General features: G+C 43.9%; 1 protein-coding gene across 4 annotated transcripts in view; it reads left to right on the top strand.

Annotated features, from left to right (window-relative positions):
* Positions 1 to 23,724, top strand: part of LOC8032277 (latrophilin Cirl) — a 395,876-nt gene that overhangs the window by 140,273 nt on the left and 231,879 nt on the right. For all 4 annotated transcript variants that reach the window (XM_042289522.1, XM_042289525.1, XM_042289521.1 and 1 more), the window contains exon 2: positions 2,654 to 2,720. The gene's annotated coding sequence lies outside the window, so the exon portion shown is untranslated. The remainder of the gene's footprint in view (positions 1 to 2,653; positions 2,721 to 23,724) is intronic.

Raw genomic sequence — 23,724 nt, 5'->3', positions numbered from 1 at the left:
CGCACGCGCATTATTATTTTGACCACCAGCCGTCTTGGAGTCCAAAGATGTTTCGCGCGTACGTATATTTACGCAAGCGAGGCCGGCTATCTGAATGTACCGTCGCTCATAGTGAGATGCGGTCCTCCATAAATCCGCCGCCACAAAGAAAGCGTACGGCTTTTGCACTGCTGTTTTTGTTCATACTGCAGAAAGTTTGGGTTCATGTTTACGGTTTGAAGCAGGCACGTAGTCAGGGGGGAGGCCCATGGGGCCCGGGCCCCCCTCGATATCTTCCATTTTACTGGGGCCTTGTCTCCCCCCTCCCCCACATACAACATTTTGTTATGGCGCCCCCCCCCCCCCCTTCCCTCCCTTCCCCCCCTCCCCCGGAAGAAAATCCTGGCTACGTGCCTGGTTTGAAGCATCCTGGCTAAGCAAAAATAAAGGATAAGTTCACGAATAAGCCAGATGTTTGTATCGCTGTCGTTTTTTTTTCTAAGGCGAAGCGGGAAAACACAAAGCCACTGCGTCTGTTTGGTCAGCTTGTTTGAAGATGAACATACCAGTATATAGACTTCCTTATCGCCCAACAGGGCGCGGAATGTAACGTTTTCTTTGTCGCGTTTCTTTTAGTCTATATTTTAAATTTTTTTGTTTTGTTTCACACTTCTGCTTTGGAATTTTATACTTGCATATTTTGTGCCCCCTCTTTGTTCACTTTAAAATAAAAACCAAACAGCACAAACTTCACAAAGCATAAACAGCTCTCTGAGATGCGATAGTTTGTTCGATTAAGATTAAACACTCGACGGTCGCATTTAACACGCGCGCGCTCTCCAATAACACACGAGGGGTTTGCCCTCCGTGAAACAATTCGGACAATCCACGATCCATCAGTCCGCATCGAGAGAGTGCTTGCGGTTCAAAGCTACACGCGCCGGTCGCGGAGAGAACAATATTTCAAACGCAGCTCGTTTCGAGGGAACGTCCGCGGCGCGCGTTGTAAGCCCTTCGCTCGCTGCCCTTTAAATCGGTCAAACGCGTCATTTCGTTCTCCCCCTAAGCTGACAGTGCAGTGGAAGCTACGCGCCGGTTGGAGTAGTCATACGTCCATCTTCAGTCACGTGACTCCGCTCTCGCCCATACCTCGCGCAGAGAGAGGGATCATGGGTGCAAGGCAAGCGGTTGATTGGTCCGGCGAGTCCGTAGCTCCCACCGCACTGTCAGCTCAGGCGTGAGCGGGGAATAGTGAATGCGTAAACGAGGAACGGTGCCGGTTGTCCGGGATATAAATAAATACGGCGGAAGAAAAAAAAAACGATTTGGCAGTTTTGGGCTACTGACCGGACCTGTGCTCAATTTTAGGCGCTCGAACATTCCATGGCGTGAAGTTCGTGAACTGGTTTGGATGTCGGCCGCTAAGTTCTGTACAGAGTTGTGAGGTCATGGTTAAAGTTAAATTTTGCTGACGTGGTGTTCGAGATTGATTCAAAGCAACAGACGTTCTCTTTAACTCTCTTAGACGCTATCGTCTTTGGAACATTTTCTTTGTCCACCTATTCACTGCTCCGCTTTTGCCCTGTTCCGTAAGTGAGGGCACTGAAAGATATGCCTGCGCGTCTACTTAGCCGCGAAACACTCAAAGAGCCAATCTCTGCGATCTGCGAAATCAGGTGAGCGAATGATGAGGCGGAACATCCGTTTCGACCTAAAAATGAAGTCCGCGCTGGCATTACGCAGTGCAAAGCGTCCTGCTTGCATTGTGTAATGCTACAGCGGAGACATAATTTTGAGGTCTAAACAGATGTTCCGCCTCATCATTTGCTCAGCTGATATCGTAGATCGCAGAGATTGGCTCTTTGAGTGTTTCGCGGGTAAATAGACGCGGAGGCATGTCTTAGAGTGTGGTACACTTATTTTAGACGTACTTCCGCCCGGATCGCATTCTCTGAATTCTGCTTCCGGCTCAACCTTAGATGGATGATTTTCGCTTTCTTTGTCTGATTGTTCGGGAAGGAGGGGGGGGGGGGGGGGGGATTTATTAGGAACTTGTTTAGGTGAAGTTGAGTTTTCTACGAAGGTTGGTTCACACACTTTCGCGAGTTTGACTGAGTGCGACTGCAACCGCTTGTGACGTTAATCCTTTTACGGGTTGCTGTGGCAACAGCTGCGACGGCTCTAACAAAACAGGGTAAAAACCGATTTTGTTGGAGCCGACGCAGCTGTTTGCCATAGCAGCCCGTAGGTCGCAAGCAGTCGCAGTTGCGCTCGGTCAAACTCGATGGCAGTGTGTGAATCGCCCTTTAGAAAAGCGACACGCCTGGTTACTTTGATTATTAGATCGAATAGATATCTGATCACAAGTCTTCAATGAGGGGCTGTTTTATTCGTTGTCAAACGACATCGTTTCCCTCGTAGGCGTTTCTTTTTCTTTCTGCCAATGAAGTTTAATTTCTGCAGCCTACGTTGTAAGAATTATGCTATGCTTACACTTTTCCATTAATGTTCATATAGACTGGTTACTCACAAATGTAATATAGGATGAGATATAATAAAACATGTTATTTTATTTCTCCGTGTCTCGGGTTTTAGACTATGATGTTTTCTGTACCAGCTCGCCTGTATATTCTTGATTTGTGCTAACCTTTTGTGCTATCCGTTGTTTTCGCAGACTTTTTCATCAACGGTGTCCCGTCACGACGTTGGCTCTGCTCTATCATGTGCAAGTTCATGTGAAGGTAAGATTGCATTGTCAAGTTTTCTTATCCCAAAACCAGCGATTGTCATGGTCTGGTTATAGATTTATAAATTACCCGCAATGTACGACAAGTCTGTCTGCGACAAAAAAAGTCGCGTGATAGGTTTCCAAATACAGCAGACAAGACAAACCCTTCTGTTATGCTACTTCCACCATGCATCATGTAAGCTCCACCATGCGTGCACTTCCTTATAAGTAAAGTGTCTTTAATATACACGTATAAATGAATAAAAGAGCATTACGCCAGCAATTTATTTTTATCTTATAATTGAGTGGAAGATTAGATTCTTGTCATTATGGACTCAAGCAAGCCTCCGGTGCCTTAACTTGATCTATCGGAGGCACCAGAGTGCATTTTACGGCAGTCTGACTTTCCGTTACCCAAGCTTCCTCACAGCATGATAGGAAACGCATGTTCATCCCAAAATCGGAAGCAAGCTCTTGTAACATATAAACATAACACAAAAATAAATACTTTACTTATGACCGCGCAAAACGTCTGCTTTAAAAAATAAAAATAAAATTGCAATAACATTTCGCGGTTCCTCGTTTCCATGAACATGGGCCCACAACATGTGGACGAGACCTGTTCAAGTATGCGGTTCCATGTTAAAGTCCCGGAGACCATACCATGGTCTTGTAGGTTCGTCATCCCTCACCCCCCCCCCCCCCCCCCCCTCCCACCCCGCGATAAGGGGGAGGGGGGGGGGGGCACGTTTTACAAAGCTTCAAGCGGCATACATTGAGCTGTGGAGAACAGCTCTCGCTCTTTCTCCACGAGTAGATCCGCTGGTCCATCGATTCGAGGACTAATTAGATATTCCCAGATCGATAAGGCACCTTCTTTCTGGTTCTTTTTTGACCGAAACTACTTCTGCCCGATCCTTTCCTGTGCTGTTTCCGGCGGCTACGTCTATGTAGAGCTTACTCCAACTTTCTTGGTCGACTTTGCCTCGCCCTTTGAGTGTTTTCGGTGGTTCCTGGTCTCTTGCGTGTGTCATTGTTTAAGGCTGGCGCTTTTGTCGCATTAACGTCGGATTAAAAATAGATTAGTTATTTTGGTCGAGGGGAAAGTGAGGGGGGTACCGAAGAAACGAGGCTTCGGTGAGGTTATTCGACACTTTTTAAATGTATTTTAAATAGCGCCTTGTTTCACGATGAATATACTTTTTTACCGGGCCTCTCGCTGTGTGCTTTTTCACCATGCAGTGGCACATGCAAATATGATGAAAGCGCGGATATTTCGCTCGCCTCAACACTTGATAGTCGATTTTCTAATTACGCAAATTGATCTGGTGTGACGTAATATTCAACGGTTGTTCGAGCTTTGTTGGCGTTTTAATGAGGAGTTATATAGATGGGGGCACCGAAATAGAATTTAATCAATTTTAGCAACTATAACTATCTACAGCACCGACGACACGATAGTAAGCGTCAATGTGTTCTATAGCAGAGATCTCCAAACTTTTTGTCTAAGGGGCTGAATTAGCAATCTGTCGCAGTTCGAGGGGGGAAGAAAAAAAAAATAAATGTAATCATAAGCGAAAAAAAAAAAACACCAAATAAATAAACCTAGATACTCATTCGAACACAGAAATGAATGTTAGAGAAAGTATTAACTCCTAAGATGGATTAATGCATATGCTTCAATTTGAAGTTTTATACTTAGCTAATTATGACATCTGGCCAAGAAAACTAACCAGCTATAAAGCGAAGCGCATGGGAACTTTGGCACGTACGTGCAGTGCGAAAGACGAGTGAGGGTGATAAACCTAATGCTGACAATATGTAATAGGTGTGACAAAGGATGCTAAGCGCAATGTATATGAGAACGCGATAAAAATTGTAACGCAGTCACAGTTTCTGGTTGTGTGCGTGTTTATATAGGACAGACGGGACTTCGTTTCAATGATTGGGCGAGGGAGCACACGTTCGCTGTACATAACAATTCAGAGGGCGGGGGGAGGGGGAGTGGGGGGGGGGGGGGGTTTCCGGAGCATCGCAAGCGTTGAGAATGCGAACCGCGATCAGATTCGACGAAGTTTGTCAAAAGAACGCTTAAAGATACGGAGCGAGGAATCGTTAAAGCTTTCTTTATCAAGAACGCGGGTGAAACGCGTGTGAGCATGCCGTCTAATTTTCTGCTGGAGAAGGAATTGTTTTATTTAAATGGCTTCATATAAGACTGCTAATATGTTATCGGTTCATGGCCTGTTATCGGCATGGTGAACGACGGTCTAACTAGGTGAATGTTTTTTTTTTTTTTTTTTCTTTAATAAATTCAGTTGTAAGTGCGCCTGTCCTTGTGGATACATGTTTCCGATTTAGTCCGTGTTTCAGTTCGCGCTTTTATCCTTTTAGATGACTGAGAATAGTAATGTTGGTGATGACAATGATCAGGTACTGATATGACGAGAGAACCCGCGTTACAATGCAGACGCAGTTTATCTCGTTATTTCTGGTACCTTAGATTGCGCATCTCGATCCCGTCGGGGCGCCAAATCTTTACGCACACTTCTTTGCACCGCTAGCAACTGGCCTAATGGAAGCGGGTCCCGGGCCGGGCTCCATTGGAGAGACCGTGGTTAGTCACAGACCAGTCGGAAGACTTCCGCGGTCGGGATTTGACCCGCGGGCCGGGGTTCGGAGGCTCCTGTTCTAGAGCAACGAATATCTCGTTAAAATTGAGCGCCATTTGCAATGCGTCGTTATAATTGCATCCAACGTATGTTACTGGTATCTAACTAACTGGTGGTGTATCGTTCGACTAACCAAAATCCAGAGCTGGTTCCTTTTTTTTCGTAAAAAAATTTAATTACTTGTTTGTCCGTGGGTGTTGGATCGTGTACCTTGTTTCGTGCTGTTAAATCATTTCTATATATGTTTCCCATTTTATAATACACTTCGTGTCTAGTTTCTCTATGTTCCGCTCCTGGTCATTTTTGTTTTCGCCTTTAGGTGCAAATACATCAAATTAGAATGACTGCGCGAATTAACAACTTGCGAATTTTGAAGAAACCATGCCCGACGTCAGGAAGAAGCAACAAGATAACACACTGGCTGTCCCGGATCAAGAACATTGTAGGGAAGCAGCGAACCTGTAAAGTGTTATGCACTTTGAACCCTGCCTCGCTTACGGAGCGATAAGTGAAAAATCTTATAAATGTAATTCAATTCAATTAAACTTATATCTTCTCTTGACACCTACTTCACCCCCCCTTTTTTTTTTCTTCTTAATAAGGCGTCTTAAAATGGCGTCAGTATGTTCATATCACCCGGGAGATGACAAGATGAATTCGCCATCAAGCCCGAACGAACCGACGAACGCTTTCCAGTCCTCTAAGCGCCACCCTTTTCATTTGAATTATACAGCGCACGCTTCACCGGGAACAACACACATTGAATCGCGTCCCCAAGCGCGCAGATATACAAGAAACTACTTCTCAGCAAAAACAGAAAAATAAAAACAAGTCTAAAACGACGTTGCCCAGACTTCGGTCGGATGTCTGTCTTCGAAGGCAGACACCCTTTCTTTTTCGTCGCGCTTTCCCTCTTTTAACTCCTTTTTATCCCCTTTCGTTCCCGCGCTTTCTGTTCCCGCGTCTTCCCGCGCGTTTTCTTTTCCCGCGCTTACGTTTACTGCATTTTTGTAGAAAAAGCGACGAAGGACATGATTGCTCTAGCCGGTGTAGTAGGTCTTGCAGAAAACTCGGGAATCCACTCGCTCGTGTATCTTCATTTTAACGTTTCGTTTGGTTCGTTCTTTTACTATTTTGAACGTCAACCTTCGTCAGCCGCTTGGTCCTGGGTTCCACTTTACAAACTGAATTTTTTTTTCTTTCTTTTTAGTGGAAGTTTTTGAAATAGTTTTTTTTTGTGTGTTTTACCATTTGTTAGGAGTCGCTTCGCTCTCTGACAAGCCTAATTTATCACCCGACTTATTTCCTACGTTTGTGTCTCCAGCTATACGTGAGCGCACTGAGATATACAAAAAGAAAAATTTAGACAAAAGAAGCTCACTAGAAAGATGCCTGGGGCCTGGTGGGTTGCGCTGCTGTGGGGTGGGCGCAGGACATAAGGGAGTTTGTCTGAGTGAAACTGCTGGAGGAATTGTAGAAGGCCTTCTTTTATCAGCTGCCCGACCGTTTCTGCGTGCATAAAACTTCTTAGTTTTGAGCGGTTTTTTTGCGTCTTTTATGAAGTGGTTGGTGCCCGTGTTTGTTTCTGTATGGTGTTAGATGTTTGTTTGTAGGCCCCTAAAGACAAATTAATGAACACTACGCGTGTGTGCTATAAACAGGGAGTTGTGGGGCAGAGCTGACAGAAAAAGGAAGATATGCCGCTGTTCTCATTTGCAGTCGACATCCCAATTTGTCAACAGTTCTAAAAATGGGGCACCTTTTGTGCGTTGTCTATGATCCATAAACTGCCACGTTAACTAAATGAACCGTTTTTCCTTTCTTTTTTCCTGTGATGAATCAGAATTTTAATAGAAACTTTTAGCCGTGGTGTGTAATATCCGTTTTCGCAACCTTTCCACAGTTATTGTAGTGGGCGCTAATTAAATAAAAAAGACGATAACGCGCGACAAAACAAAAGCAGCTCGAAACAGGAGCAGACAAGTTAAAAAATTACATTTATAAAGGACTTTTTTTTTCTCTCTTCGTGTGACAACTGCAACCATCCTATTTTCGTACTCCTCTGACATTATTCTTTTTTTTTATTTATTACCTTGCATAGTATTTGATATCTATATTTATTTATGAACTTTCCTAGAGGCAGAAAGTATACTTCCTATGAGTCTACATTCCGCTAAAAGCGAGCCTAAACTCGAACAAGCCCGTCGCACCTCCGTCAGATTCGGGAAAAACGTCCAAGACCACCAACACACTTCGGGTAGCGACCATCCCGATGGCGTCTTGATTCCCTAACGAATCCAATTTTCTAAACCTGCTTCCTCCATTTTGTTTTATTACATATGTTATTTTGCCCGCCTCTTTCCTCATTTACGTCTTTTTCCCGCGGAAACGGTCTTCACCCACTTCCCCTGCGGCTCTTTTCTCCCTAATCTATCCTCCGCCCCAACTAACGATGAACCTCAGAAGACGCTACGAGTTATCCAAGCCAATCGCAAAACATGTGAGTGTCACGTGACCTTGAAAAAGGGATGCAGCGCTGCGGGAGAGGGGGGGGGGGGGGGGTGTAGTCGTGTAGTCACTTAATACGTTGAAGGGGTTTCATTCATAGCCCCGATTTGCCTGAAAATGTGCTAAACACACCAGCAGACAGCGCTCAAATGTCAACCCAAATATAAACCAAAATACGTTTTTCTTTTTATCGTAAAGTCATTGAATTTACAATTTTGGCCATCACCGTGTTTCTTTTTTGTTTTTTTTTAAAGGGAAAGTCATTACTGGCAGCCATTAAAATGTGATGTTAGTGGAAGGCGGGTTCTCACTCTTTGGATTGTATAGACTTTGTTCCCAACTGGTTCCAAGCACCGTCAAGTGAATGCTTTGGAAGCTCGCCGCAGCACCCTCTCAGCAGCAGTACGAAACAAACGCTCGGCGTAGTCCGTTTGTAGATTGCCCGCTCGACCTGCAAGCCGGCCTTCCCTACACGTCACGGAACTGGGAAGCGCGTGTATATTTGAATGTGTGTTTTTGGCATCGTTTTCACCAACCGATTTCACGATGACTATTTTCAATTAAGGGATACTAAGTAGCGTACCGGAAAGGGTAAGGGCGGGTGATTGCGAAAATATGATTAATTGGGGGTAGCTGAAAAAAATCGCCGCACTACCAATTGGTGTCGATGGCTCGTTGCCTTCTTCTGCAGTCCATCGTAGGGTGAAACGGTGTATAGTTTCCCACCGGTTCCTCCAGATTGTCCCTCCCCTCTAATTGCTTGTACTCTCCCAAATCTTACTGCTTCCGCTTCATCTATAGCCTAATGGCTGCATCACACGACAATTTTCCAACTTTCAATTGGGGCTGCTTCGAACCTGCCGAGGTTCAAAGTAAACCAGGTTTGACTTTTTTTGATTTCCAGCCTGTTAACGAAGAGTTTGAACAAAGTTCCACTAAAGTTCGAATTATTAGGCGCAAGCGCCGAAGTTAAAAATGTGCCGACGCAACCTGGCGTAGAAGGAATGGAAAGTTTACGGGATTTAGGTCACTGAAAATTCGCGTGATTTTTCTTGTATTTCGCAAACGTTGGTAACTATTATTTAACGTTAAATACAACCTATCGTGAAAATTGCTCATTTATTAGTTTTGCGTAGTAATTGGCTAGCATTGTTCAAAACATTGAACTTCGTCAAATTTTAAGAAAATTTCAAACGTTTCCCCAACCAGTTTAACTTTGTGCTTCAACGCTGGGCGAACCTTCGTATTTTCCCAGATTTAACAAAAGGTCACAACACTTACTCCCAATGCTTCCGTTTTCCAAATGCTTCTCTCTCTTTCTCTCTACTTCTCTCTTTCTCTCTCTCTCTCTCTCTCTCTATATATATATATCACTCTTTCTATCTTGCTATGCTTCCTTCTATATTTCCTTTTTTTTTTCTCATACTCTTGTCCCGAAGCTTCCTTCCTCAAAACGCGTATCGCCTCCTCCTTCTACATTTTTGCTCCTCCTCTAATCATCGCCATTCTCATATCCCCATATCCTGGTACCCGTTTTCCTGTTCTCGCCATTCTCAAACGCACATAACCTCATTTCCTAAACTCGTAACTCTCTTGATCTCTTTCCCTCTCCTCACCATTTTCATACCCTCTTTTTCTATCCTCGCCCTTCTCATACCCTAACACCCTATGTTCCCTATCCTGTTCATTGTCATATAGCCTGTATGAGAATAGTGATATTCTCATCTCGCATGTGTGAGGATGTTCTCATAGAGGCCGTATGATCCTCATATCCTCCGCCCCAACATTCTCATTTCTACCAACCTTCCCTAAGAATCCCGTTTCCCCAAGACGCGTATTCGCCGCATTAGTTTGCCTCTCCACACTTTTTCCCAAAACCCTCGCCCCCGATGCGGCGGCTGCCGACTAATCATTAGGGCGAGGAAGAGAAGCGATCTACCGAATCTCGGTGCTCTAACCCTAATCCGATTCGGGCGACAAGTCCGCTGCTCATCGGCCTGACAGCCGCACTCGGTCACCGACGCTGGGCACCGGACCACGAGCCCCCGGACTGGCCGTTTGTTTTCGACCCACCGTCCGGCTGTCCGGTTCCCGACGAGCTTCGGTCTATTTCTATTTGACCGCCATCTTGTTTTCTTTCCCTTTTCCCCCGTTCCTCGCTCGCAGTGTCGTCTGAGATTGAGGCTTCCGCTTCTGTCCCCATGATCAAAAGAAGAAGAAAAAAAGAGGGAAAACGTAGGGAAAGAAAATCGAAAGGGGACGAAGGTTCTTCTTGCGGGAGGAAAGCTCGACCCTGTCCTATGGGGGCCGTTGGACAATAAAGAACGGAGCCCGACGTGCGACGAAATTTTGATGGCGGTGTGTGCGATCGCGCGCGACACAGCAATGACGACAGGCTGGGGACTGCGGTGTTCTTCTTGGGGACGTATCGCCGTCGTCGGGTTCGTTATACCGGGGTAAGGAGAAAAATGAAGTGCAAGCGGTTCTTCCGTCTTCTGCGACGCCGGAGCCTCATATATATATATATATATATGGGAAGATCCTATCGAGCTTGGTCCTTCGATGGTGTGGACCGGATCAATCAGTGTCATTGAGGCTTCGCGCCGTAATTTTCTACGTAGGCGTGGTTAGTTGACCGCTGATCGTGAGTGGTTTGTTGTGGCTAAAATAGAAGTGGAAATTGAGACTCTTGTTTCTATCAAAACTTACTTCCAGCCCCCCTTCTCTCTCCATGAAGGAAAACACGCATATGAGCCTTTTGTTTAATTTTCAGAAGCCAGTCCACCGTCTTGATACTTTCTTTGAACGCAATGAGGTATTGAGTTGTTAAAGAAATGACTCTAATGAAAAGAGAAAGTATACAGGCCGGTTGGTGAGGAAGCACCATAATCAAACCTCTGATACAATAAAAATAGACTAACGACTACTTGACACAAAATATTTATTTTCCGTCGTGTCTCTACTTAGTTTATTTTCCTCTCATTAAGGTTTAGATAAAGATTATATATTGATGACTAGGCTTTAGAAAGCCGCTCAAAAATGTCTACCCTTTCATAGAACGCACACACACACGTTGTAAACAGTATGCTGAATGCACATCACGCGTCGTGCCTGAATCCCGGTCGAGGTACGAGACCGGGATAGCGCGAATGTTTTCTACGTGGTTTTCACGTGACGTCGTTGCATCGCACTGGAGGTCATTCCTACTTGTTCCTGCAGAGGCGACCAAATTCCGTGCTGCAGTAGGTATACGCGTTCAGCAGCAAGCTCACCACATTAGCCACTGATGTGACGTCAATACCTGCCATCTATTTATGTCTTCCACATGACGTCATCACATCATGCTTGAAGTCATTGCCAAATGTCATTGCCGGGAAAAAATTAATTTGCTGGTGCAACAATATCTGCTGCAGAAGGTATATGAGTTCAGCTGTTCAGCAGCAAGACCACCACACCGGGTGATGATGTGACATCAGTCCAAGTCATGTATGCATGATTTGCACCGGTGTTACATCAGCGGACATTGTGGTGACCTTGCTGCTGAGCCCTCACCTTTTTCAGCATAAAATTCACACCGCTAGGTTTGTTTTTCTAAAAAAAAAAATAGCAACAGGTGGAAATTATTATCAACGCGTGGTGCGGTGACGTCACAATCAAGCCATAAATTCATGGCTTGCTCAATGTAATAACTGAACCCACATGAAATACCGCCTCTGCCCAATCAATCATTGATCTCTTTACGAATTTCGAATCTGCAAAACGTTAAATCCGTGACTACATATTCCAAGTTAAGCGACCACTTTCTAGTATTTCTTTTTGTAGCGGGTAAGCACGATTTCAAAGCACGCAACGTTTAGACGCATTTAGGCTAGAATTATCCTCCATAAGTTGAAATTTTTTTATTTCATTTAAACGATGCTAACAAAGCGTACGATGCCTTATGGAATGTAAGCGTTTATACGCCCATCCCTTTCCTTGAAGGCTTTGAGATTATCAAAAAAAAAAAAAATACGGAAGCCATGGATAACCCCAGGAATCCTAAAAGAAATTCGAATAAAAAGCGTCCTATATCAAAATTTTGTAAAAACTCGGGACATAGATGACGGCGTTTTGTAAAGCAGAGTATATCGAAAGTTCATTTCTTTCCACTTCGGGTAGCACTTGTAAAAAAACTTAATTCAGTAAAAAATCGAAATCTAGTGCCAAAACCAATCGGAACGCTTATAAAGGGTGAACGGCAACTTAGTGGCTTAGAACTAGCCAACGAATTCAATGACTTCTTCGTACATATTTTTGATAACATAGTTTACAGCACGTGTAAATAAGCTTCTTTGGCTTCGAATCTCAAAAACAGTAACTCGCTTTTTCTTAGCCCTATAATGACACTGAGGTAATCTCGAAGTACAGGCAATTGAAAGATAGCTGCAGTATGGACTGTGATAACGTTCAAGTTCGCCCTATCAAATACGTAATAGATCTGATAGCTCCTTGTTTGTCAGGTATCTTCAACTTTTGCTTAGAAACGGGTGTGTTCCCAGAACTTATGCAACTCGCTAAAGTGTCTGTTATATACAAAATGTAACAAATATTATCTTGGTAACTATACGGCTATATCTATCCTACCTATCTTTTCAAAATGGTTGGAAAAGCTATTGCATGATCATTTGACAGTATGTCTAAATAAATACGATGTGCTCATTTCCAGTCAATTAAGCTGATGCAAAAATTATTCTAATGAATCTGTGTTACTTACTCCAAAAGAAGTCATTTTGCAGAACTTTGAAGAGTGAGAAATTGCACTCGGGGTTTTTATGGATTTCACAAAGGCTTTCCATCTGCTAAACCACAAAAGAGTACTTCATAAAGTCGAGCGCTATGGTCTGCCAGGCCAGGCCCTTTCTCTGCTCAGTTTCTATTTACAGTATACAGCCGTCAGTGCATTCACATAAATGAACGCTGCTCCGAAATAGAACCTATTCTCTCGGGTGTTCCGCAAGGGAGTATGCTTGGCCCCCTTCAATTTAATATTTATATTAATGATATAACCATCATAATTTGAACGCAAAGTTCGTTATATACGCAGATGATACTTGCCTTTTTTTTTCTTTTTTTTTTCTTTTTCTGGTTAACAACCCGGTGATATTGTAACTATAGCAAATCATACTTTGTTAAAACTGCACGAGTAGGCGTCTAGAGATTTGAAAATTAATGCTACAAAAAAATCAAGGCAGTCTTTTTTCGTTCGAAAAATAAATTAATCTATATTTTCAAACACGTTTTATACAACTCATGCATTATTTAATTAACAAACTCGTTTAAAACCCTTGGAGTAGAGTGTTGTTTTCGAAGGACATGACTTAGAATAAGCAGATAGATTATGTTTATCTAGATTATCGCAGGCAGTCGATCTAGTACTGCGTCACAGCTCCATACTTCCTACAAAAGTTAAATCATTACTATACAACTCCTTATTGCTATCGTGTGTGGGGCACAACCACGATTGCCAACTTAGAAAGAATTCATGCTGTCATGCCACGCTTAGGCGTGCATGACTGGTAGGTGTGCTATCAGTGGTTATCAGAAGCGAGCACGAGCGGACACGAGGGTGATGTTGATAGCAGATGGAACAGGCTGATAAATAAGCCAAAAAAAGTTTTTTTTGGGCGAGGTTGGATCCGGGCGTGGTGACGGAAGGTTGTATCTCGACCCAACGGGGATGGAATAAATCATCTGAAACTATTTGGACAAGAGTCTTTACTCATGCATTGTAGAAAAAGGCGTTGCGCTCTATTTGTACGGCCTCTTATGATTGCAATGCTTCGCAGTTTTTTTTAAGAAACTTTCAATTATAAACATTTTTAATTTGTATACCTATAGGTTAAGTCAGAGCTTTCTATCAGAATTAAAACGTAATACCCAAAATCTAGAATCACTGGCTTCATTAACTAGGGACTATACCGCCTACTCAACCCGTCATAGCGAATACTGGAAGGTGAATACATATATGCAGAACTAATTACGGATCCGAAATGCTGAAATACTTGCTTCCCAAAAATCTGTACGATCATACTGAAACCAAAATTGTTTTGATTAATACTACATTATACAATCCAAGTTCAATATACTTGTAGTTCTTTAAGGTTCTGCTTGCTAAGATAGTGCTTACATCTTTCAGCATGAAAGAGATATTTTGTATAGTTCAAGGAGGTGAATAGTTTTGTTTGCTTGCTTTTTAGCGCTTGACGCAGCCTGTTTGTGGTCGAAATTTAACCATGATACAAGTATTTAGAAAACTCTTTAGATATTTATATTCTATGATAAACCTGTCTCTGGGGTGTTCTTGTTCTGTTTCTGACATTGTTTACCACGTAAAGGAACTAAGTGCATGTATTAGAAATCTCTGGATCTTTTAATTTTGTAACATGCTTTCTCTGAGATATTTCTATTATTTTCATTGCTGCCACTGTAAGCGGACCGAGGGCTCGACAAGCTGCCTGTCGGTAGCTTATTCCTTCGGTCTCCGCCATCAATGAATGATAGAAAAAAAAGGATTCACTATGATTATTATTATATTCATTTTTGCTCAACTCCTCCACTTTTTTTTCCCCCGTTTTTGAGAATGTTGTTACCAGTGATACTCTGGTTCAGTCACAGAAGCCCTTGCCGGCTTTGACGAAGTGGCCTTGCGTCATTATTGCATTGATTATGTACAAATAAATTTATTATTATAATTATTATTATTATTATTATTATTATTATAAGCCGCCTTTCTGCAGAACGCGCACCTTCTCTAGCATACTTTTCGCACCGCTGTGTTTGCCTTTCCTAATATTGAAAAGGCAGGAATGTCTACAAGCATGGTGCAATGACGTCACGTGCGAGCCTTGTGCAAGCTCTGCGCAACACGGCCTGATGCATCCTTCTTCGTCAACATCGAATGCTCAGAGCACCGGAACACAAACCACGCACAAACAGGTTCCAGAATGCGCCTCATCCTGCAGCGTGCCGTGAATGCCGCCAAACTCAACCCGAATTTTGACTCCGAACGGAGACTCGGGAAATACTTGAGGCAGCCTCCTTTCATGCCGTCTTCGCTGCCTCTAGCAACAAGACTAATGAGGCACTCCGACGGAGCGCGCACGGTCTCTGCGGGGAACGGGCTCGCTTGACCCCTCTTAGCACGCGCGCTCTCCTCGCCGACGGAGCACTAATAACGTCGAAGAAGGTTTTAACGGCGATCTGCAGCGAGGTGACTTCGTTTCGCCGCAACTTGGCAAAGGGCGAACAGCTGAGGTCCCTTCGAGCCAATCAGAAAGACGGAGAGGAAACACATGACAGCCTTTACCAAACGTACAGAAGTCGAGGGCGTAACTTATGCAGTTGGAGAAGAGGGGAAGGAGGAACTACTTACTCGCTCAGACGTCGCCTTTGTTCCTATCGGAGATTAGCCCTTCAATCAAAATTTCTACGAAAGCGGTTTTCCTCTTTCACTTCCGCTCGTGGCTTTGAGAGCTCTGCGCGCAACCAGCGGTATAAAGTGAAATCACGTGTCTCATTTCAACACGCTGATTGGCTCGCTAGGACCGCAGCCTTCGCCGTTTGCCGAGTCACGATGAAACGGAAGGTAGGACTAAACCCCTTGATCGGGTCGTCGTCTGCGGCGCGCGCGAGCGAGCGTTCGCATCGGAGCGCGCTTCTTTTGTTCGCGAACGCGGGGAAGAAAGGAGCGCTGCCGACTGGAAGTCATTTTTCAGGGTTTCCTGCGCTTTGGCCTGAGCTACGGCGACGATAAAAACAAGAAGATCACGAAGTAATCAAAACATTTTTTTGCCTTCCTTCCTCGGCCCCGGGTGTCCGAACATACATCATGTTCGCGTATGAGGAATGACGCTCCGTTATGTCCATCTTTTTTCTTTATTTTTTTTTTTGCGTATGTATGTGTGTGTGTGTGTGTGTTCGTTTTTCGGCTTTGGTGTACATTGGGTTGAACGGGAAGATGATCAGGTCCTAATAGGTTTGCGATGCGGTTGATGGGTCTGGGATCTCGGTACGCTATGTTTGTCGACGATGAGTTCGCGATGAGGCGTAATTATTACCCCCACTGACTTGGTATTTGCTTCTTGAACTTGGTTGTGTGGTTCCTGTGGGGAGATACACTGGGCTGCTGATAACGATACGTACCCAAGCATTGATGGTGGTTCGACAAGACTTGACTCGGTTCGTCATTCATGATGTAATGCTTTTCTCGCTATAATATTTTTAGATTTCTGCTTACTTCGGAAGTAAGTATGCGTAAATTGCGTTAACCTCGTCAGTCCGTTTTCTGGACGGGATTCAGATATCAAGCTCAAACATCAAAGTGAGTGGTGGACAGATATTTTCTTCAAGTTGTGCGAATTCTGTGACGGTCTACTTTCTACATTAATATAGTTATTGCAGTGCGAGCGCACATATCTTGCGTCCATGCACATAAAAACGCGAGTGCGCACGAACGAACAAACAATTCACAAATAGAAAAAAGAATGTTTTATATGTGTTTACGTATCCTCTTATCGGTATTGCTGTATTGCTGAAGTTTGTGTCAGCTCCGGTAGCATTATAGTAATATCAAAACCTCCCCACCCCCCCCCCCCCCCCCTTTTTTTTTCTTTTCCTCAGAGCCCACTCTAAGGCAGACTATACATAAACTCCGTGCTTTTCAGTTTTAAAGGCCATCTCCTCCCCTAAATTTAGTCCATTCAGTACCATTCGTTCTATACTATTAGTGATTAATTCATCACCTAACTTTCATATCTCCTTTCATTTTAACCGTGGGTCGTTCGTCAGTCCTTGGCATTATCGATCGTACCTTAAAAAGAAACTAACAACCGCGCAAGAACTACCGGTCGAAGGACGAGCAGACGTACACAAACAGTGCGCTGTACTTGTAGCCTGTGTAAAAGAGATGCTAAGGACAATCAGGACGGACCTCCGTTGACGTAACTGCGTCAATGGGTTGGACCCCGGGTTTGTTTTTCACGTAATCAGGAAGCCGATCTTCCCGAAGTCGACAAGACACGCTTGGGCGGCAGAGGGTATCATCTGCTGACTTTCTACCAATCTTTTCATCGTTACATGATACAAGAGATTCCTGACTGACCGAAGGAGATCCGATCCGCTTCGAACAACAAACGCTAAATCAACGATTCGCCCCATTCCTCATCTGAAGGCATCGGCTCTTTATTCAAGCGCCGTGCAAGATTAACTGCCGCAGCTTGTTTCACACAGTACGGACTAAAATACTCAGCTCAGAGCTCAAACTTTAAGGGACAGCTATTTCGGGCCTTTGGTGTGCACTGCGCGACACCGTTAGCGCGAACACGATATCGGAGATTTTTTCCGTTTTTCAATTCATTTAAGTTCCAGTCCTGAGTGAGGACTTTCCACTCCATGAGCCATTATTATGTCAACCGCTCAATTAAAAAAAAAGACATAAATAGTTGGCGATCGCGTCTTCTCGTTAACAATGTCGGGTTGACTACATGAGAAGTTTGAACAAATTTTTCTACTTTATCGACAGCGGTAAGTAAGTTAATCACCTAAAGCCCGCCAGTGTCTCATCTGTGTTTTATCGACACATTAATACTGAACCATATCACAGTTATCGTCACAACGTTCTTCTCGTTATTTTTTTTTTTTTTTTTACGTTAGTCACCCAATTTGGAGATGGAAGAAGGCCTTGCTGAAGATGGTGCACGTCGTCCCCATATAAGCTCGTCAATTTCCATTTCCGGAACCACAGACATCGTTCAATAATATCACCGGAACGCCCGGGTAAACCGGTGAACAACTCGAGCAAGCGTCGGAAAGTATAAGAACGAAGAAAAAAAAGGCGCGAAATGCAGTTGGACAAGGATATGGCTGGTCTTGCCAGTTCCACCCCGCCATTCTGGGGCCAGAGGAGAACGCTACTATAGGTCCCTTGAGTAGATGGGCTCGCGGCGCGGAGAGCAATTGAAATGAATGCCGCCTGGTACGGCGCTTTTACCACGTCGCTATATTCCTCGGTGATGCGTGGGGCGGTATCCTCCACTACACGCTGCATGGGAGCCTGCCTCGAAATACCCATCGCAAAATGAGGGTCCACATATCCGCAAATGGCTGAATGCATCTGGCTGCCTCTTCGCGTTTCCCGAAACGGTTGCCCTGTCTGTTTTATTGCTGCTTTTCGCTTTGCTAATACTATATCCTGTATTGTAGTTATGTGTACGTGATATTTATGAAAAAAAAAAAACTCTGCCGGCAGCTTTTGTTGTGGATTTCATTGATGGATTTGACTCGTAATACGCGAACGTTGTATACTTTCCCCCCCATGTTCGCGAGACCTGGCTCCGTCCAAGGTGTCTTAAAAGTAAAACGAGAGAACGGCACGTGCGCGAAGTAACGGCGTTCCTGGTAACCCGTTACTTTTTTCTACAACGCTGTAACGCTCTCGTTACATATTTCAAACCCGTAACGGGTAACGTACTTGCCATCCTTGGTTAAAGTAACCTGTAACGTAGTTACGTTACTGGTTACATATTCTTCCCAAGACCCGAAAATAAGTAGGCTTACATTTTTTCGTGTGTTTATACTTCGTTTCACCTTAATTCCAGACGCAACCGGCGCTACGAGCTGATGGGTCCAATCAGACATCGTCAAAAGGGCACCATATGATGTTCGTCATGTTTTTGTACGCGTCCTATCATCGCTGAACCAATCATAAACAAAACAATGCCCAGTGACTTGCGTTTTTGACGCTGCTTGATTAGCCTTATTAGCTCGTAGCATCGGCTGCGTCTTGACTTAAGCTCAAAGGCAGAGTAAGGCACCAAGTCATTAATTAATGCACTCATTTCACATAACTCAGAAATTTTTCCCATCTTTTCCCCGCGCAAAAATGACGCTTTTAAAAAAGAAAAAAAAAACGCCTTTGTTCTTTGTACCAGTCTCAAAAAACGCTGTCACAAAAACAAACAAAAAACCTTGTTTTTGTTAATGAAGAAATAAAAAGTTGCAAAAGAGTAGCATGCCTCACTTTTTATGGGTAGGGGTAACGATAACGTGTTCCTTCTATTTTGGGGGTAACGTAGGTCAGTAACGCGTTCCTTTATTTTACAAGTAACGAGTAACGTATTTCGTTACTTTTTTGGTAACGCCTACAGCACTGGCTATTATTTATCTTTTAAGTGGAATTTGTCTTGCGGAGTTTTAGATAGCAAGAAGTTTGTCTGTCTTCAGTCTCCTGGTGTCTCGCCGTCGGATCGGTAATTTATGGCAAGTACTAACCTGGAGGTCACGTGCATCACGCAGTACTAATTTGATTGGAAGCTTTAAACTACAACACCACTCCGTTTTCTTTTTTTTAGTTAATGAGTGCTTTTACTGCACTGTATCTGGTTCTTGATTTAGTAAACCACCATGTTTGTCTCAGCTTTATTAACTATCGAAGAACGAGAAATTCTTGGAAACCATAACAACTGCCTACACATGCTCAATATAATCAGGCTTCTAAAGAATTACCCCCTCCCTCTCTTTTCCCCCGTGAGATACCGTCAACGAATTTTATGATGTGACATACTATCTCCAGAAAATAATTTAATATATGTGGGTATTATTTTCCCCATCCCATGGCAGCAGTTGCGAACAAAGCACTCCACTCCCGAATCCCACCTAATTCAACTTGGTTCTTTGTAAAGTGAATATATTGTGGCGCCCAGAAAGCAATCCTATAAACTCGGAATGTGGACATACTTCATGTAAAAAGGCAGCAAAGAAACAAAGTTGAAAGAGAGAGAAGGTAGACGCGAACATTATAGGGAAACAGCTCTTGGAACGAGGGCTATATAACATCAGAAAGCCGCCGTCACCAAAGTGCACTTCGAAGTAGACGCTCTTTATGCAGTTCTGTGAGGGAAAAGGGGGAGGAAGGGCGGGAACTGAGTCATTCCGCGCAGGTTACACGCCATAACTTTCATTCCCCATTTCCCCATTTTGAGTCCAGAGTAGGAAGAAAGAGGGAGAGTACTCCCCAACTCATCCGCTCTTCATGCAACTTGAAATGGGCTGCTGCCGAAGGGCATTGAGCAGTATATAACGCGCACACACGTATAAATGTACGCATCAAACGTCTTTCCTGATAGCTTTTGGGGAGGGAGGGGGGAAAAGGTGTGTTTGGGGATATGGTTTTCCTGACGCTGTCAGTCCCTTTAATCTCCCTGACAAATACACCACCTCCGGGAGTACGAGACAAGTTTAAAAAGGAGTTTCCCGGTTTTATTTTTTAGGTAGCTATAAGACACAGTAAATTGGGCGTTCTGTCTTTTCCGTTTTTTTCTTTTTTTGCTTTAAACCAATCGTGAATGTTTTGGGGGAATCTTACATACCAGTGATAGAATAAAAATAAAAATGATAAGAGCGCTGATAGAAGCGAAAAGTGGCACATCTGTGGAAATAAATGTGTACTATTTGCCATGTTTGTGTTGGTTTTCTGTTCCTTTTTTCCTGCTTGTTACACTCGAGAACGTCCAAATCGGTGTCAGCATATCCAGTTGTTTTAGGCACATGAAGTATGCCTGAGAGAGTAGATGTTTGTACGACGTGTATGGTTGTGTTTTCCACCACACATGAGCGTATCTGGGATTTTAGATTTCATAGTCGCTCGGGATGTTGGGTCTTGAATAGAAAGACGAGGAAACATTTATGTCACATCTCAAAAAATTAGCGGCAGGCCATATTTAGTTACTACCCAGCAACGGAAGCATACGTTCATTTCAGTTGACTCACTTCTAGCTTGAGGGCGCTGCTTTGAATAATGGTTCAAGTGATTGTGCCCGTTTGAAGCATCACTGGAGGCGGCGAACTCTTGCTTAAACTTTAAAACTCGCAGATTTGTTTCTGAGGATCGCCCTGCCAACGAGCCAAGTTTGTGAGGTAAGTTGTGGTTTATGTCAAAGTATTGGAGCATTCATGAAAACTAAAACGCCGCACACAGCGGTATACAAATTTCCGAGAGTATACAAAATAAAACTGTAAGGTACCTTTCCAAAAAAAAAAAATAGAGCGAATGATGTCGAAATATCTCCTTCCTAAACGATCCCGTTGCCCCTAAGCTGCAGAGAATAGCTTGCACCTTTGCATTTAATTGCATTATAATCACACTGCATATCGACGTACCAAGAGCAGCACTTTTGAAAGGTGAGCACACATTCATTATTAATTTTTATGCACATAGCTTTTCAGGTGGTCGCCATGTGCTACTGACAAAAATGCTTCGTTAGCATTTTTTTATAGCAACCGACAACATAAAAATGCAGTGCGTGGCTTATTATTTGATTTATTTAGTTAGGTCGTTAGATCTAACGAGATACGGTAATTGGCAAAATACAGAAGTAACGTGTATGTAACGATACATTCTATTTTTTAACGGTAACGGAAACGAGTTCCTTCCTCACAGATGGAAAACGTAACGGGAACGCGTTTCAAAAATCAGAAGGAACGAGGAACGCGCTTTTGTTCCTCGTTTTGGGGAACGAGCACGACACTGAATGTAGTGAAATAATTAATGACTTAGTGCCTCTACTTTGCTTCAGCTTAAAGTCTAGGCGCAGCCGACAGTACGAGCTTAAGTGATAGTCGTGCAGCGTCATGAGCGCAAGTCACTAAGCCTTTGTTTGTTGTTTATGGTTGGTTCAGTTATGTTGGAACACATACATAAACCTGACAAGCACTACGGTGGTGCCCTTTTGATGCTCTGATCGGTCCCATCAGTTTGTTGCGTCGGCCGCGTCTAGGATTCGGGTAAAACGATGCGTAGAAAAAAAAAATGAAGTGTACTTTGTTTTAGGTTTTGGGGAAGAGATGTAACAAGAAACGTAACTACGTTGCCCGTCACTGGATATAAGTAACGTAATTACGTTACACGTTACTGTTTCGGAAACGTAACGAGTGTACGCTGCTGCGTTACCGAAAAAAGTAATGTGTCACCGGTAACGCCGCCACTCCTAAGGCGCTACTGCCAACACTGCGTCCCAAACACCTCAACACCCCCCCCCCCCCGCCCCCCCCCCCCCCCCCAAAAAAAAAGAAGGAAAAAAAACTTGCTGTAGCCAATGGGAGCCTCGTTCCTTGAAACTATGACGCGTGCCAGCCAATCGGAGCCTATTCATCAAATCGCGGCTACAGACTGAGACGAAAGGCACCGCTCCATTTGGACAGGGGAGTTTAGCTAAGGTTTGGCGCGGCTTCAAAAGCTGATTACGCCAATACGCTCCACGAAACAGTTAATGCTTTCGCATTACAAAAAAAAAAAAAAAAAATCCTGGCTACGCTACTGCTTTATGCTGACCGTATTCCTGAAGTTTAATCCTATTCAGAGCTTTGTAATTTGCTGATATCCTTCAGTTGCTGGCCGTGATCAGCTACCTCCAAGTCCGGCAGGAATGGAGACTCAGACTTCATATTTCATTTGATTTTTTTACTCTCAGGGCCTAATGGCATTACAGAGAGGAGTGCGTTAGTTATTCAAATCTACTATAATACAACGATAACGAGGCAAAAATGCATTAAGATTAATGAACAAGGCAAGAAATATGTCAATGCAAGAAGAATCAAAGAAACAAGGTTCACAAACATCGCTAAGGAACATTATTAAAAAAAATTTAATAGCAGTTTTAAAATTAGCGTTGTCAGGTATTGAGACTATTGATGCGGGAAGGCGATTCCAATTAGTAGATATCTGGAAAAGAAAAGAAGCATTGAAAGTAGAGGTGCTACAATGGGGGATGGCTAGTTGGTGATCTATGCGCGATGATATGTAAGATGGTTCTAGAAATAGCGAAATAACGTTCTACGAAGTGCTGGGTTAAGTGATAACCCTTCTGTAATAAACATAAACTGTATATTTTTCTGCTCGAAGAGAGGCTAGACAGTGAGAGCGATGCTTTTATAGAGGTGACACTGACTCTGCGATGATAGATTGAAAGAATAATACGTGCTGAACGATTTTGAATTGACTCAAGAGCCGATTCAAGGGTGATTCCAGGGTCCCTGATAGAAGCTGCATGCATTAACTGTCCCGTGAAGTGAAGCCGGCAAATGGCACCTAAATTCCCATTGGCTGCGACGCGCCATGCGACTCCATAGCAACGGCGTCGTTGTTGCTAGGGGGCCAGCCAAACTGATCGCGGCGCAGCTCAAAGAAAACACGTCAAAAATTTATCGGGGAGGTTCCTGTAAGCGAAGTAAATTAACGGCTTTGAAAAGAAAATTTCTTGCATTTCGGTCTGGGTGGGTATCGAGCCCGGGCCTCCGGGTGCGAGACGAGCAGGCTTCCCAGACGCCTCGGCGGCTCCACGGTTCCGGCTGACTGATACTGTGCCCCTGGTGCGTGCGTCATGCTTTCGCATGCACACGCTTGAAAGAAACAGGATTGAGCGAAACATTTCTCTTGAGATGACCTGGTGAGTGGTTCGTGTTGTTAGTGACCTATTCAGCATGGTCATTCCAGGAAAGGACATCGACAATCTGAGCACCGAGGAATCTATAAAAGAAAAAAGATGAAAGACGTTTACAAATCTGTGTAGTGCGAAGCTAGAGCGCAGCTCTTGAGGAGAAAGTGGAGACGGTACGGAGGGGAGGTATGACCCTCCTCCTCCTCCTCCTCCGTACTTCCCCTCCTCCTCCTCCGTACTTCCCCTCCTCCTCTTCTCCTTTCTTCTTCCTCCCCTCTTTTCCCCCTCGTTCTCCTCTCCTCCTCCTCTTCCTCTTCACCCTCCTCCTATCCTGTTCCTCTCCTGCTCCAACTAAATTTGTTCATGG

The sequence above is a fragment of the Ixodes scapularis genome, unplaced genomic scaffold (genome assembly GCF_016920785.2).
Source record: "Ixodes scapularis isolate PalLabHiFi unplaced genomic scaffold, ASM1692078v2 PGA_scaffold12__126_contigs__length_90152505, whole genome shotgun sequence".
Classification (NCBI taxonomy): Eukaryota; Metazoa; Arthropoda; class Arachnida; order Ixodida; family Ixodidae; genus Ixodes; species Ixodes scapularis.
Note: the sequence above shows the minus strand (reverse complement) of the source record. Positions and strands in the feature narration are given on the sequence as shown.